The sequence below is a fragment of the Macrotis lagotis genome, chromosome 3 (assembly GCF_037893015.1).
Source record: "Macrotis lagotis isolate mMagLag1 chromosome 3, bilby.v1.9.chrom.fasta, whole genome shotgun sequence".
NCBI classification, from domain to species: domain Eukaryota; kingdom Metazoa; phylum Chordata; class Mammalia; order Peramelemorphia; family Peramelidae; genus Macrotis; species Macrotis lagotis.
In genome coordinates this window covers 275,137,086-275,151,937 of record NC_133660.1, presented here as the reverse complement: position 1 = coordinate 275,151,937, position 14,852 = coordinate 275,137,086, and the positions used below count along the sequence as shown (strand labels likewise).

Sequence of the window (14,852 nt, the reverse complement as noted above, 5' to 3'; positions counted from 1 at the left end):
CTACACTGGGGGTGTCCCTGTGTCTGGGGGGGGCATCTGGGCAAAGGACTTGGTGAGTGAGAGCCCAAGGAGGGGGGTAGGGAGCCCTGCCTTTGGGGATGAGAAGAGACGGGGCCAGCCGAGGCCCAAAGGCCAAGGCATCTTCGGCCTCCTCCCCCCAATCTCTTCTCCAGTTCTAGGCCCTTGGGCCCTCTTCCGGCTTCTTCCACCTGTCTCACCGCCATCTTTCCTTTTGCTGACTTCATTTCTTCCCTTCCTCCATATCCCCCTTGTATTGTCCCCGTTGCCCCTTTCTTTCACCCCCACCCCCATCTCTCTTGCTCCCAGATAAGAAGATAAGCTATCATGGTTGTATTTGCAATCCACAGATTAGAGAATTAAGTATTTATTATTAATTATTATTATTATTAATTATGATGTACATTTGCCTCCTGGTCTTGGTTGACTTGAGTTTCTCTGGTGATTCAGTGGGAAATCCGTGCTGGTCACCCTCCCCTTCTTGTGTCCCTTTGTCCCAGTTCTCTGGGAGACCATTAAGTGAGGCTTTTCTCTCCCTGAGGTCACAGGTGAGGGCAGGGGATGGGGACTCCTTTCCTCCCTCTACCCTTCCCCATCTCTAGAGTAACTGACTTGGGATCAGGGTCCCCAGGGTCATCTCTTAGACTCATGCTTTGAGATCTCGACTCATCCCCTTCTCCCAGTTTTGGGAGGCCGCTGAGCCTCAGGGTAGAATGCTGGGCTGCAGCGCCGTGCAGTCCGGCCTGCAGGGCCAACTGGGGTTGCTCAGGGCATCTCCGAGCAGAGGACAATGAGGTGAAAGGTCTCCTGGCTCCTGGGCTCCCAGGGGGCCCAGGGGTGAGAGGCAGCATTCCCCCCACCCCCGCCAAGAGACTAAGGGCAGGGAGAGGAGAAAGGGGCTATGGATCCACTTGTGTGCAGAGCTCTTCTGGGGGCTCTTGGGCTGGGCCCCCTTCCTCCTCAGAACCACTCCTAAGCAGGCCCAGCAAATCCCCTTCTAGGCCCCCCCCCCCGCCTTCTCTCCTCCCCATCACAGCCAGGCCAAGCAAGCTAGCCCCTTACTCTTAGCTAAGAGGCGGGCAGTGCCCACTCCGGAGTGGGTAGCTTCTTCTGTGGGGCAGGGCCTCCCCTCAGGTCTCCCCTCCCTCTCCTATCCCCAGGTCACAGCTGATTGGGAGGGGCCCGGCTGCCCCCCCCACCTGCTGGAGTTATTTATTAGGGACCGGCGGCGGCCGGCCTTTCCGCCCCTCTTTCTGTCCCCTTCTTTTGTATTTGGAACCACCGTGTTGTAATAAAGACTCCTCTAGATGTTTCCTCCTGGCCTCTGCTTGGCTTTTGTCTCTGGAGGGAGGACAGTGGTCCAGAGAAATCAGCAGCCCCTGGAGGGGAGGGTTGGGGAGGGAAGCCAGAAGAAGAGTGGAGGGCAGCTGCCCTCAGGGAGGTGCCATCCCACTGAGCAGCCATTCCACCGACCCTAGAAATGTGGAATTCCAAGGAAGCGATCACGCCGGGAATGGCTGGACCTCGGCCAGAGGGCGAGCATCCCTTCCTGCTCTTCCCCCTCCCATGTGGTGAGAGGCCTCCAGCGGCCATGGAGGAGAGCAGGGGAAGCTCAGACCTGACCCCAGGCCAGCTTTCGGTGACCCTAAGGGGTCTGAGGCCAGAGACAGGCAGACGCACCGTGTGGTCTCAGGCAAATTGCTTTTCCTCTCCGGGTCTTGTGGAGGGGCCAGGCCGTGCAGGTCCAGAAGAGTGGGCTTGGGCCCATAGGTTCACACCAAGATGGCTGCAGCGAGTCTCGACCTGTGGAAGATGCTCACGTTTCATCGGCTCTTCTGGGTGGGGTCTTGCTGTGCAGTTCTAGGGAGGGGAGGGGGAGGAGGATTCGGCCAGTGCTGCCACCCGGGGGGGGGGGCCAGGAATAGGGTTTCAGCTGGGCCTTGGGAGAAGGAGGCCAGCCGGAGTCAGATTGAACCACACTTGGGACACTAGCCCAAGGAAAAAACTCCAATAAAACATCAATATTACATTGGAAAAGTATGTCAACCCAAAGGCTACAGGCATGAGGGGCCATGTTTCTGTGGGAATGTGGCAGACAGATTTGGAAGAAGCTTTGAGTCATGGCTTGGGGGATCCCACTGAACTGCCCTTCCCTCCAGAGCTTCCACTCTGGGGGTGCCTGAGACTGCAAATTCATCAAATCCCTTCCCCTGCAGTAGATGGTCCATGGATGAGTCTCCTCAGACACCTAGTTTGGTGGAAATAGTTCTGATGGAAGAGAGAAGAGCTGGCTCTGTTCCTCAGGTGATAGTGACCTCAGTTTCCCCTCCTGTAAAGGACAAACTGATCTCATTCTCCAGAGTTGGCCTTCAATGGTCCTCTGGGAGGAGGAAAAAGGGAGGGAGGAGATGCTGCCCTGGCTTTCCCAGGAGCTTCGGACACCCTGTGGGGGTGATCCAATAAGCATCGATTCGGCATCTGTGGGCCAGACACTAGAAGCACCCAGAAGCTCACAGTGACTGGGCGGCACCACACAGACAAGATCCACGCAAATTATAAGGAGAATAAAGAGGAAATGAAGGAGGAAGGTTGTCTGTGGGAGGGGTCTTAGTGGGGAGGTAAGGGGGCAGAGCTGAGAAGAAGAGGGCAGTCCAGGCCAGGAGGCTTCTGCCCCCTGCTTAGGGAGGGCTCAGAATATGAGGCATTTTGTATTTGCTCCTGGAGATAATAGGGGTTATCTTGGAATTGTGGAGTGGGTCAGCCTTGCCAGTTGAATGGGGGGCCAGACTGGAATAGGGAGACTGAGGCAGGCAGTGCCCCACCCTCCAACTCTCCCAGCAGCTATCACAGTGGTCCAGGTGTGGGGTGACCAGGGCAGCCTGTCACGTGGGGAGACCTTGGCTCCAGATCTGATGTGGGCAGAGTCAAGGCCGACCAGGTGGGGAGCATCGACTGAGGGGGGCAGAGCAAGAATTGATGGCCCATCTGAGCTGTCCATAAGTAGTGGGAGCTATGAGCCTGGAGGCCGGCAGACAAGTTGGAGTGGACAAAACTCAGAGTCGTCAAGATAAAAGCGGCTAAGAGATCATGAAGGGGCCAGGGAAAGGGGAGAGGTAGTGAAGTGGGAGAAGAGCAGAGAGACCCTCAGGTTTGAAGGGGTGGTCTGTGGCCAGAGAGGGAGGAGAAAAGGGGGTGTAGGGAGGGGTTCTGCAAGCCTGGAGAGAAGAGAGACCCAAGAAGAGGAGGGGCCAAGGGCACAGGGGCCAAGAACAACGGCGACTGAGAAAAGGCTACTAGGAGTTCACTGGTCTCTGGAGAGAGCAGCTTCATCAGAATAAAGGGGTCAGAGACCCAAGGAAAGAGCTGGTGGAAGTGCAGGCCCCTTCTCAAGGCGATGAGCCTTCCAAAGCCAGGCTCAAAGAACAGCAGGGATGTGCCCAGGCAGAAGGGGAATCAAGGTCAAAGCAGGAAGCCTTGTGGGAATGCCCCAGAAACCATGGACTGGGCTGGGCTGGGCTAGATCCTGGGCTAGGCTGGCCTGGACCCTGGGCTGGACTGGGTTAGACTCTGATCTGGGCTGGGCTAGACCCTGGGCTGGACTGGGCTAGACCCTGGGCTGGACTGGGTTAGAGCCTGCGCTGGACTGGGTTAGACTTTGGTCTGGGCTGGGCTAGACCCTGGGCTGGACTGAGTTAGACCCTGGGTTGGTCTGGGCTCTGGATTGGGCTGGACCTGGCCAGCTTGGGGCACGGGGCAAGGGGGGTTGGGGAGGGAGGAGGGAGGGGTGCTTTAACTCTGTTTAGGCAGAGAACATCTATTTTTAGCCTTGGCAGCGTCGAGTCAGCCAGGGCCACACCTCCTCCCTGGCAGCTTGGGTCACCTACACTGGCACGCTCCCTCATCACAAGGGCTCCCAGGCAGAAGCCATTGGGAATCACCTAAGGTGCTCTGGGAGCTGTCCGTAGTCCTGGGGCCACCCACACAAGCAGCCAAGTCCCTGGCCTCAGGAGGCTTGTGCTCTCTCCGGGAGATGATTATTGGCGTGTGGGTCCATCCAGGGGCATTTTCTTGGTGAGGGCTGAGCGTAAGTGGCGGAGGTGGCATGGAGCTGAGTCTGGGAGAAGAGGTTGCAGGGAGGGGAGGTATCGCCAGTCCGGAAGGACGCAGGTCACTGTCCTGTGGGAGCTACAGCAAGATAGTGATTTGGGCGGGATATGGGGCAGGCTGGGGGCAGGGGAAGGCTGAGAGACTGGGCAAGGAGGGGCCAGCTTGTGAGAGGTTCAATATGCGGGCAAAGGGATCCCCGAAGTTGCCTTTCTACCTATGCAGTAGAAAACCCCTAGCAGCTAGGTATGGGAGGTGGAATCTAGGGAGACCAATCAGGAAGTGTGGCTGGAAGGGTCTGCAGGGGTGTTGGGTGTGGGTGTGGGTGGGACCTTCTGGTGCAGTCCCCTAATTTCGTAGCTGAAGAAACTGAGACCCACATGCTAAAAGGAGTAAATGAGAACCTGACTGGCAGAGGCAGGATCTGATTCTGGAAGCACTGCATTCATCTGCCCGGGGACTGGCTGGAGAGAAGGGTCAGGTGTGAGAAATGTGGGGAAGAGTAGAGCTGCAGTGAGGAGGAGGTGGGGAGCTCGGGCCTCAACAGAGAGCAGGGAGGAGAGGCAATAATGAAGCGCCTACTGGGTGTCAGTCTCGGAGCTCCGGGGAGCCAGAGAGGCTCAAAGATGGCAGACCAACATACTCCAGAGGAGACAGATGGGGGAGACCCTGGGCAACCTATGGGGGTGGCAGTCTGAGTTGGATGCCCCTGCTCATCCTGGCTCCTTCCTCCTCCTCCTCCTCTGTCTCCATGGCTGCCTCCCTCCAGATTTCTCTCCTTTTGCCCTCCAGTTTCTCCCTTTGCTCTCCAAGGTTCTGCTCTCCTTTTCTCCTTCCTGTCTGAGTCATCTTGTGAGTCTACTTTGGTGGATTCTCTGTCCTGTCCCACACCCTCAATGTAACTGTGCCCCAAGACTACCATCAAGCCTCTGGGCACCTCTCTGCTGAGGATTCTAGGTCATCTCATCAGCCCTAACCTTTCTTCTGATCTCCAATCTCTCATCAATATTTCTCTGTTGGATTTCTCAAGCTGGATGGCCCCTAAGTCAGACTCTGGCTGAGGGTGCCACCAATTCCCCAGTCATCCAGATCCACAACTCAGAATCACCACAGACTCTTTCTGCCTCCTCTACCCTCCTATCTTGTTACCTTCCCATTCCCTAGTGTCACCTCCTTGATATCACTGCTATCCATCCCCTCTTCTCCCCTTTCCATGACCCCACTCTGGGCCAGGCTCAAGTCTTGTATCTAGTCTCCTTCCTTCTCCAACACAGCTCCCACACAGCTGTCATATCCATATCCCCAAAGCCCAAGTCTCATTGGGTTACTCCATAGCTACAGAAATTCCGGTGGCTCCCTAGGATCTCTGGGAGAAATCACCTGTTTGGCACAGAAGGCCTTTCTCAGCCCCTCTTGTTTCACTGCATTTCCCCTCCAACCAACACTCCAGTCCAGCTTGGTCTGGTAAATGCTCCACCAGCCTCTGGGCAGCCAGGTTCAGCTCAGGTGAAAGGCCTCCCTCCTTTCTCAAATTCTCTTGTAGACACTGATCTGAGTGTATTTGTGCTTCCTAGAATGGGGGCCCTTGAAGGCCCAGGGTCTGCTTCTCTCAGGCAGTGCCAGTCCAGGAGGGGATGCCCGAGATGTTCCATGAATGGACCATTGTGGAGATCTTGACAAGTCCCATTTCCCTGGGACATAGCTGGGACTCAGATCAGCAGAAGCCCCTGGTCAACCTTGATCTCAGAAAAGTTTTCTTCTTTCCTTCCTTCCTTCCTTCCTTCCTTCCTTCCTTCCTTCCTTCCTTCCTTCCTTCCTTCCTTCCTTCCTTCCTTCCTCTCTCTCTCTCTCTCTCTCTCTCTCTCTCTCTCTCTCTCTCTCTCTCTCTTTTTCTTTCTGTCTTTCATTTATTTTCATCCCTATGCACATGTATATTTCCTTCCCTTTCCCTTCCCACCCCCGTCCCTTCAGTGGCAGTCAGGTTAGCATTGTACATCCATGTTTTGGATAAACATGTTTACATATTAGTTATTTTCTGTATGAGGAATTAAGATTAAGGGAAGGAGATACAGAAGAGATCATTTTTATAAAGAGTTCATCAGATTCTGAAGGGTTGGGGGGTTTTTATGTTTTATTTTGTTTTTCTTCCTTTGAATTGCCCACAGCTGGTCTAATATGGTTGTCCTGGCTCTCTGGACTGCGGAGAGGAGCTGCTGCCATCAAGGTTGATCACCTCACAATGTTGAGTGGACATTGTTCTCTTGGTTCTGCTCCTCAGGAAAGATCTTGACAAAGATACTCAGACTTCCTTCTAGACCCATGGAGGACGATCAGGGAAAGGGGAGTCCCAAGCAACCTGTCAGTCAACATGATTGATGATATTATATTATTAAGAATACATTACCAAAACCCACAAGGGGCATTTGTGGCAAGATTTGCTGTCATTGCCTGCTCGTGTATGGCTGCTACTTCTTTGCTCTTCAGTTGTATCCGTGACTTGGCTAAAGGTAGAGATGACAGGATCATCAACTCTGCAACTGCTCCAAAGAGAGGAGAAAGAAGGAACACCCTGCAGGAGCTGGATGATACTGAGTGGGGAAAATGTCAACTCTTATGCTTGGGCTCAAAAACTCGATTTTGCAAGTACAAGATGGGGACACATGACTAGACAGCTTTACATCTGAAAAAGAGCTGGAGATCTAAGGAGACCAAAACTCAGTATGTCATCCATGGAATGTAACAGCCAAGAAAGACCTCATTAAGGGGGCCAAGAATCCAGGACTAGGGAGGTGACAAGTCTCTCTGGCCTCTGCTCTAGTTAGACCACATTTGAAATGCTGTGCAGTAGAACAAAAGTGATATCCTTTGAGGACTAGGGAAAGAGGCCCTTGGGGAGTAATGGGTAGCAAACCTCAGGCTGAAGATTTTGGCTCCAAATGAGAAGGAGCACTCTAACAATCAGCTGCTCCCTGGGTCTGAGATGGTGACACTTGACCTGCTGCATCTGGACCCAGACCCCGCCCCCATCATGGAAATTCAGGAAAGGTTTCCTGTAGGCAGTGGGAGTCTGGACTCAGTGACTCTTGTTTTGGACAGCAACTCCTGGCTGGTCAGTGAGAACCAGCCCTGAGGACTGAGCTCAGCCGTGACTGGCTTGGGAAGCCTGGAACTTGAGATGCCAGAGAAGCCAGCTCAGAGAGCAATAGCATCTCTCTCTGTCTGTCCCTGGACAAACAGCAGTGACTGGCACACTTACAAACATGGCATGATTTATTAATGAGAGGGAAAGTCTGGTGGGTGGGGAGGAGTTCCACCAGGAATGGGAAGATTACCCACCCCTCATTGCATTTCCCCACAGCCATCCTTCTGGGACCCACTGTCGGGGGTGGAGGTCCTGGAGACTGATGAAAGCAAGCTTGCCTACACAGGCTACCTGGCTAAGGTGTGTCTGCTTGGGACCCACAGGACATTCCTCCATCTTTGGGGGTGATTCTCCCATCTCCCTAGTCCTGGGGCCATTGCCTCACTCCTGTCCTGGGTGGAGGAAGTGGATGGCAGGATCAGACTGAGGCTGTGGCAGTCCCAGGGCTTGGAGATCAACCAGTCCACAGTCATTTTACTGATGGGGATGCTGAAAGCCCTGAGAAGAGCTCATCCGTGGATTCATCGATGGAATAAAGGGCTTGTCTAAAGTCCAGCACAACTAAGTGAAGGGAGATAGGATGGGAGGTGATGGGGTGGAGTCTGATTTCACAATCTGAGTTCCTATATGACATCATACTATCTATTTGGGACCAGATGCCTCTCAAAGTCATAGGATTTCGAAATGGGGAAGAAACATGGCATCCTGCCCAACCTGTTCATTTTACTGAGGAGCAAACTGAGGCTTAGGGAGGTTTTCCTAAGAACTCAGCTAGTCCTGGAGGGCAGATTCCTGGCTCCCCAGGGTCCCCACCCAAGACTGAGATAGGACCCTCACCAGTAGCTGTTACCCTGATTTCTGACAAAGGGTGAAGGGAGGATCTATCCAGGGCCCCTAGAGCTGCTTCTTTGGGACAATTGTCCAGAAAATGTCCCTTTGTACCAACCTGGGGGCATTCTCTCATTAATATCCATGCCCAACTGAACCTCTAGTCACACTTGGGCTCCTCCCTATCAGTGTCCACCATGTGCCCAACTCACTAGTGATAAAGGGGAGTGAAACCTTGTGACCAATGGAGGGGAAGGGGCCTCCCCCTTTTCTGGAAATAATCTGACCAGGGCATGCTCAGATATCAGAAGGAGGCTGCCTGCAGGGCTTTCCCAAAAGGTATTGGGGTGTTGGGGGGCCCTTTGAGTATCTGGCTGGCTCCCTGGTGCTGCACAGAGAGTCTAACCTGGTCCTCAGGGTTCCTTCCTCTGAGCTCTCTGGTCTTCCTGGTATCCCCAGTGCACTACCCTGCCCTGCTCTGCCTTCCTTGGATCTTGATGACCAGGTCCATCTAGGGAGGGACTCAGCCAGTGCGACAGGAAGATGGACCAGAGAGCTAACCAGTGAGCAGCTCAGAGGTCCTCACCAGGCTCCCCCAGATGAGGAAACTGAGGACCAGGAGGAAAGGTGCAATTAGCAAGATGACTGGCCCCCACCCAGGTGCCAAATATACCTGGAAGATTGCAGTGGCCTGGATTGCTTTCCTCTCCACCCCAAGGTGGATCCTTCCTCCCCACCCCAAGGATCGTCCAAGCCCTTCATTTGACAAATCAGCAGCCGGGAGGTCAGCAGTGTCGGTGAAGGGGAGAAATGTCCAAACTTGGCTACTGCTTCTTTTCAAAAGCCTTCCCTGGCAGCCCAACAAAGCAGGAACAGCAGTGGATTCAGACGGACGGACGGGCAGCATATGGAGGAGAACTAGAGAGGGAGAGCCAGAGCCCCAGGACTCCTCAGAAGCCCCAGTTTAGCAGGGGCTGGGGGCCAGAGTCAAATCCCAGCTTTGCCACTTGCCCGCTTGGTGACTTTGGGCAGATCCCTTTGACTTTCTGGGCCTCAGTGTCCCCTATTGTAACATCTGATAATGAGGCCCTAAGATGAGCCAAGCCCCTTGCACATGGGGCTCCACAGACATCACACACACACACATACACACACACACCACACAAACACAAACACCCACAGTACTTACTCCGCCCCATACCACACAAATGCACAGACATACCACATACACCCACACTACACACATCCACATACACCACACACAAACACACACACCACACACAGATTTGAGTTCATGGAGGTGTGGAGGTGGGAGCTGCCTCCAAGCTCCAACGGGGAGTCTGGGCACCTCAGAGAAAGGCATGTGAGAGGTCAGAGCCTTTCAGTGCCAGAGGCTGGCATCCTTCCTCCCTCAGGGGGTGGGGCATCCTCTGCTGGAGAGGATGATCTCATGCCAGGAAGAATGGAAACCCAAGCCAGGCTGAGGCCTCAAAGCATGCCAGGCTGCCCCCGCCCTAGCCTAGTGCCTTTTATCCACAAAGCTCAGCCCCCAAGGGCACAGGGATGGGTTAGTGAGGCCCCGGTCTAGAGGAGGGGGAAACTTAAGACCCACCTGAGCTAAGAATCTTCAGATGGGGATCCTGGGGCCAAGAGCTGGGCCAGAGTTACGCCATTCAGCTCTCCCCAGCTATCCTGGGGGCATGGGTGAGGGTGTGGAGGGATGCACGCTCTCCACAGGTCTATCTGAAGCAGGGTTCAAGGCAGTGGGTCTGGGCCAGACTTCGATTAGACTCGAGGCCACCAGCAATGCCTCCTTCTCCCATCCAAACCAACTCTTATTCCCACTGGGCTACCTCAGTTTCCTTATTTGTAATGCAAGAAAGTAGATCTCCTTCCAGCTCCAGTCCTATGGGTCACAGACAGCACTGGGCCCACACTGGGCAGCAGACAGGTGCTCAGGCTGGGGCAAGGAGGTTTCCCACTGCTCAGCTTGCTGACCCCGTGACTAACTGCTTCATTTTACAGATGAGAAAACTGAGGACACTGGAAGAGGGAGGGCGGCTTCTCCTGCCACACACTTGGAGCTTCCTTCCTATAGTTAGAGTAAGGGTCAGGACCAGAGAAGGGAGGACAGCTCCACAGTGTCACCTGCTGGCAGCCTCCTGGCAGTGCTCCTGATGGCATCCCTGTGGCAGTGCCCCCTGCTGACAGCCTATGGCGTACCCGCTGGGGAGCCTGCTGTTTCCCAGTGGTCCCATCCTGACCCTGGAAGGGAAGGGAGTACAAATTCTCTAGTGGACCTTAAATGCCAACACAGCTGCCCAGGACTACCCGGGACTACCTGGGACCCCCCCTCAGCAGGGCCTTCACAGCCTGTTGGAGAAATTCCTGTCTGTTGGGGGGCTGGAGGAGCCAGAGATGCCCAGCCTAGCTTGGGCCTAGCAAGGAGAAGCAAGTTGGGGACAGGGGGCAGGCAAGGGTTGTGTGGAACTCCAAATATAAAGAAGCCTTCTAGTCTTGGATTTGGCCCCCCAAAGAACCCTATGGGGGTCAGTGCCCAGAGCCACCCCTGCTCACTGGACAGATTGCGGAAACTGAGGCCTATATAGCAGGCCAAGTTGTTTTCTTCCTCTCCAACACACTGCAAATCTGTGATGCAACCCCCAGGCTCTCATTCCACTCCCACTCTCATGTTCATGTCCACACATGTCTCTGCCCACATGTTTACACCCTGGCAGGCAAGCAAGCAGCCAGCCACGCTGACTCTCCAGACCCATGGCTCACCCCTCTGTGGACCAATTTGTTCTGGACTGGGAGAATCTGGAGACTCTCCCCGCACCTTCCCAGGCCCCCCCCCCATCTCATCCTCACTCCCCAACTCCATGACTGTTTCCTAATCAGCACATGGCATTGTGGGCTCTTTGTGGACTGTGGGAGAAAGGGGGAGCCTGGGTAGGCAACTCCCCAGTGGTGAGGGAAGCCAGGGGAAATCTGATCCGGGTTCTGGGGCTCTCTACCCACAAAGGCTTGTCTGAGGGGGTGCTGAGGCTGTCGCAGGAGAGGGAAGATTATAACTGAGTGGCTATCTGACTCCCAAACCTTTTAATTATCTGATCTTTAGCTAGTGCTGTCCTTTTTCTGAGACTCAGCTTCCTCATCTGCCCAATGGGCTAATTACCCTTATGTTGTCTGTCTCCCGGGGAGCTGAAAGGAAAGAACCCTCAAGTCACTGCATCACAACCAGTTGTTTCAAGTGTGTCTCCCCCTCAGCTGGGCCAGACAGACAAACAGGCAGGGCAGGGCAGAGGAACCTAGGGAGAGAGAGAGACAGACAGACAGACAGACAGACAGACAGACAGACAGACAGACAGAGACAGAGACAGAGAGAGAGACTGGGCCCAGGAGGAGGCCAAGGGAGAACTTCAGGCAGCAGAGGGCAGACCTGAACCTGCTCTAGGGGACCAAGTAGAGAGCCACAGGAACACAAGAGTCCCTTTGGCTGGGGACAGGCCCTGGGGCCCATGGCCCATGTCCATCCACCTCCTCCCCAGACCTCGACCAGACATTCCAGGAATTAAACTGTAGGAGGCTGTCTGCCCACTCTGCCAGTCATTGGCATTGTGAGTTGGGCCCACCCCAAGCCTGCTCCCCAGTGATGTCCTGGGAGTAACCTCCCTTCCCAAGACACGTCCAGGTCCTTCCTCAAGGCTCCAGGTACCTGGAGAACTAGGGCTGAAGCGTTGAAATCCCCACCTGGGCCTAAAATGTAGCTGTGTGGGTTTCCTGTTGGCTCTCAAGCTAGCCTTGGGACAAAGCTGCTATTATTCCCCTCTCAGCCTTGGCAAGGGCCATGGTAAAAGCCCCTGGTGAGGTCTCTGCTGGAAAAGGAGGTGAGCACCTTTGGAGTCCTCTTGTTCCCTCCTCCTCTATGTCTGTTCAGAAGATGCCCCCAACTGACCTCCTTGGTCAGCCAGTTTGGAGCGGGGACTGTTAAGGGCCCAACTGGTGCCTTTGTGGCCAGGGAGGGTGAGTGAATATCACATGCTCAGCAATGCCAGCAATGCCAGCCTCTTGGGCAAGGGTGGACAGAGGCCTACACATCCTTATTGGGTTAAAGACCTCTCCCGAGGCTGCCCTTCTTCCTCCCCTCCCTTCTCTTTTTCTTTCCCTGTTTCTTGTTCTGTTCCCTCCAGAGATCTCTGTCCACACCCCTGTTCCCCATCCTCTTCCCCATCACCACCACACACAGCCTTGTAGACACCATTCCCAATGACAGTGAATGCTTCCCACCTCCCCATGAGCCAACTAGAGGGAGGGGCTTTGGGCTCCTCCTGTGGCCTGTCCTCAGCACTTAGAAGCCCTTCTGGGCTAGGACGATTCCTGAGGGGAAGAAAAAGGCGAGTTGACTAAGAAGGTCCTGGGGGGAGCACAAGGAACTCATTGACCAAAGACTGGTGGCTGACCAGACGGCACTGCCCTATAAGGAAGGTGCCAATAGTTCTAAAGTGAAGGAAATTAGAATGGGGAAAGAGGAAGAGATGAAAAGGGGCTAGAGCCTAGCTCAGAGTGGATGCCTTGATGGTCAGTCACTCAACTCTTCCCTTGCCATGAGCCTAGCTCTCTGCCAGCTGGGCCATGGAAGGGTCAACTTCTTTGCCACAGCAATTCACCAAAACTGCTTATTGGGGCAGAGACTGGTCTGGGTTCCATTCTGGGCGTGCCAGACACCATCTAGAGAATTCTTTGGCCAATTCTGAGGCAACTTTAGGGTGGGAAAGATAGAGCGACGAGGGCTGGCTTGGAGGTGAAGCCTGAGAAGAGGGGGGGGGGGAGCAGGCACTGAACTTAGCTGTCGGAACCCCACCCTGAGCAGCTGAGCCATTTGCTGGAAGATCCCAATGTGTTCATTGGCGACTATTTAAAAAAACCCATTTAATTCAATTGAGCAAAACAAGTATTTAAGGGGTTCTCTTAAAAAAGATATCTCCCAAAGCTTACATCTGCTGCCTGCAAGATTTCTGGAAGCTCAACTAACAGAGAAAGCCTTTGTCATGGAGATCTTCCCCTCAGACTTGACTGGCATTTGCTGTCACTCTCTGATCTCCCAGTCTCTGCTCTCACTAGCTCCTCTTTTGCTCCAGTCTCTAATGATGAAGTGTCTCTTCTCTTTGCCAGGACTAGCACCCCATTGCATGTCACTCCAATCCCAAGCCATCCTTCCTGCCCCAGCAGACTGCCCCAGCTCACCCTAAGCTTCGGCCTCTCTTTTCTGGTTCCCTCCCCTTTGCTTACAAACAGGCCAAGTCTTCCTCCATCTTTCAAAAAATCCCCTCTTGATTCTCCCATTTCTGCTAGCTATCACCCTATGTCTCTCCCTCATTTCATGGCTAAACTTCTTGGGAAAGCCATCGACACTTGGCATTTCCATGTCCCTCTCCTTTCACTTCCATCTATACCCTCGGGGCTTGGTTTCCAACGTCACAGTTGCATTGAAACCGCTCTCCAACATCTTTGACCAAAGCAACCCCCCTTTTCTCAGTTCTCACCTTTCTTGCCCTCTCTGCTGCCTTGACATTGTTAATCTTCCTTTGCTCAAGCTCTTCTAAGTTCTGAGGCAGCTGTGCTGAATCTGAGGTCAGACATTGCCAGGATCAAATCCACTCCAGACACTTCCTCATTGTGGGACCTTGGGCAAGCCGCTTCACCTCTGCCTGCCTCAGTTTTCTCACCTCTGGAACCAGAATATTGCTAGCTACAGTGCTTGTGAGGATCAAATGAGCTAAACATCGTTGAGTCCTTAGTATAGCTTGTTGCCCGCACCAATGATGCCAACATAGCCATTAGCCTGGTGGAAGCCCTCATCAGTTCTCTTCTGAGTGTTTGCAGAGCTTTCTAACCTGGCTTCTGACTCTAGTCTCTCCTTGCTGCGGTTTAGCCTTCACTCAACTACCCAAAGTTGAGGTCTGACCAGATCATTCCCTTAATTGAGAAGCTCCACCGATTGTCCATTATCTCCAGGCTTAAATAATAAATCCTCTGTTTGAAATCAGAAGTTCTCTATCATCAGACCCCTTCCTCCCTTCATAAGCCCTTGAGAGTCCTCTTCTCTGTGTGTCTTCAAACTGAGACTAGTCAAGGGACTCTGGCTCCGGTCCCTTCCATGTGGAAGTTGGTGGTTCTCTCCCTCTCCTCCTCTCCCCTTTGCTTCACTGCCCTCCTCCATTGTCTGGGGAATCTGGAGACTTGGGTTTGCAGACTGGCAGTATTGACCTGTCCTGTGTGGTTTTGGGTAATGGAAGCTGCCACTTGAATCTCAGAGCAGACTCCCTACAGAAGTCCCCAGCCCTTCTGAGGGTCCTGGCTGATGACAGCTTTGACTCTCTTTTTGCTTCCTCCTAGGCCCAGGGATAAAGTTTAAATTTTGTTTTGTATAATGGAAGATGGTGACCTTGTAGCCAAACCTTTGAGAAGGAAGTGGAGGGAAAAGAGGAGATAGTCTCAACTTTGGTTTACTCAGGTCTCAGTTTCCTCTTTTCCCTCTATCACTTCTCCCACCCTGCTACTGGAGCTCTGCCCAGTAAGCACCCTGTGAACTTCCTGAAGAATGGGAAACTTCCCATTGGGCCCAGCCTCTGCCCAGAATCTGATGGAACTGTCTGCACGGGGGCTGAGGATAGACCAGATGAATGAGGAAAGGAGATTCCCAGTCCTATAAGGAGCCAGGCAGGAAACGTAAAGGGAGCATCTTCAAGACTTCCCC

The 14,852-nt window shown here is 53.7% G+C and overlaps 1 long non-coding RNA gene across 1 annotated transcript; it reads right to left on the bottom strand.

Annotated features, from left to right (window-relative positions):
- Positions 1 to 6,226: 6,226 nt before the first annotated feature.
- Positions 6,227 to 14,852, bottom strand: LOC141516580 (uncharacterized). Its single transcript, XR_012476755.1, has 3 exons — positions 11,271 to 14,852; positions 8,766 to 9,010; positions 6,227 to 6,478 (listed from the first exon to the last, which is right to left on the bottom strand). It is a non-coding gene; the product is annotated as an uncharacterized LOC141516580 (long non-coding RNA).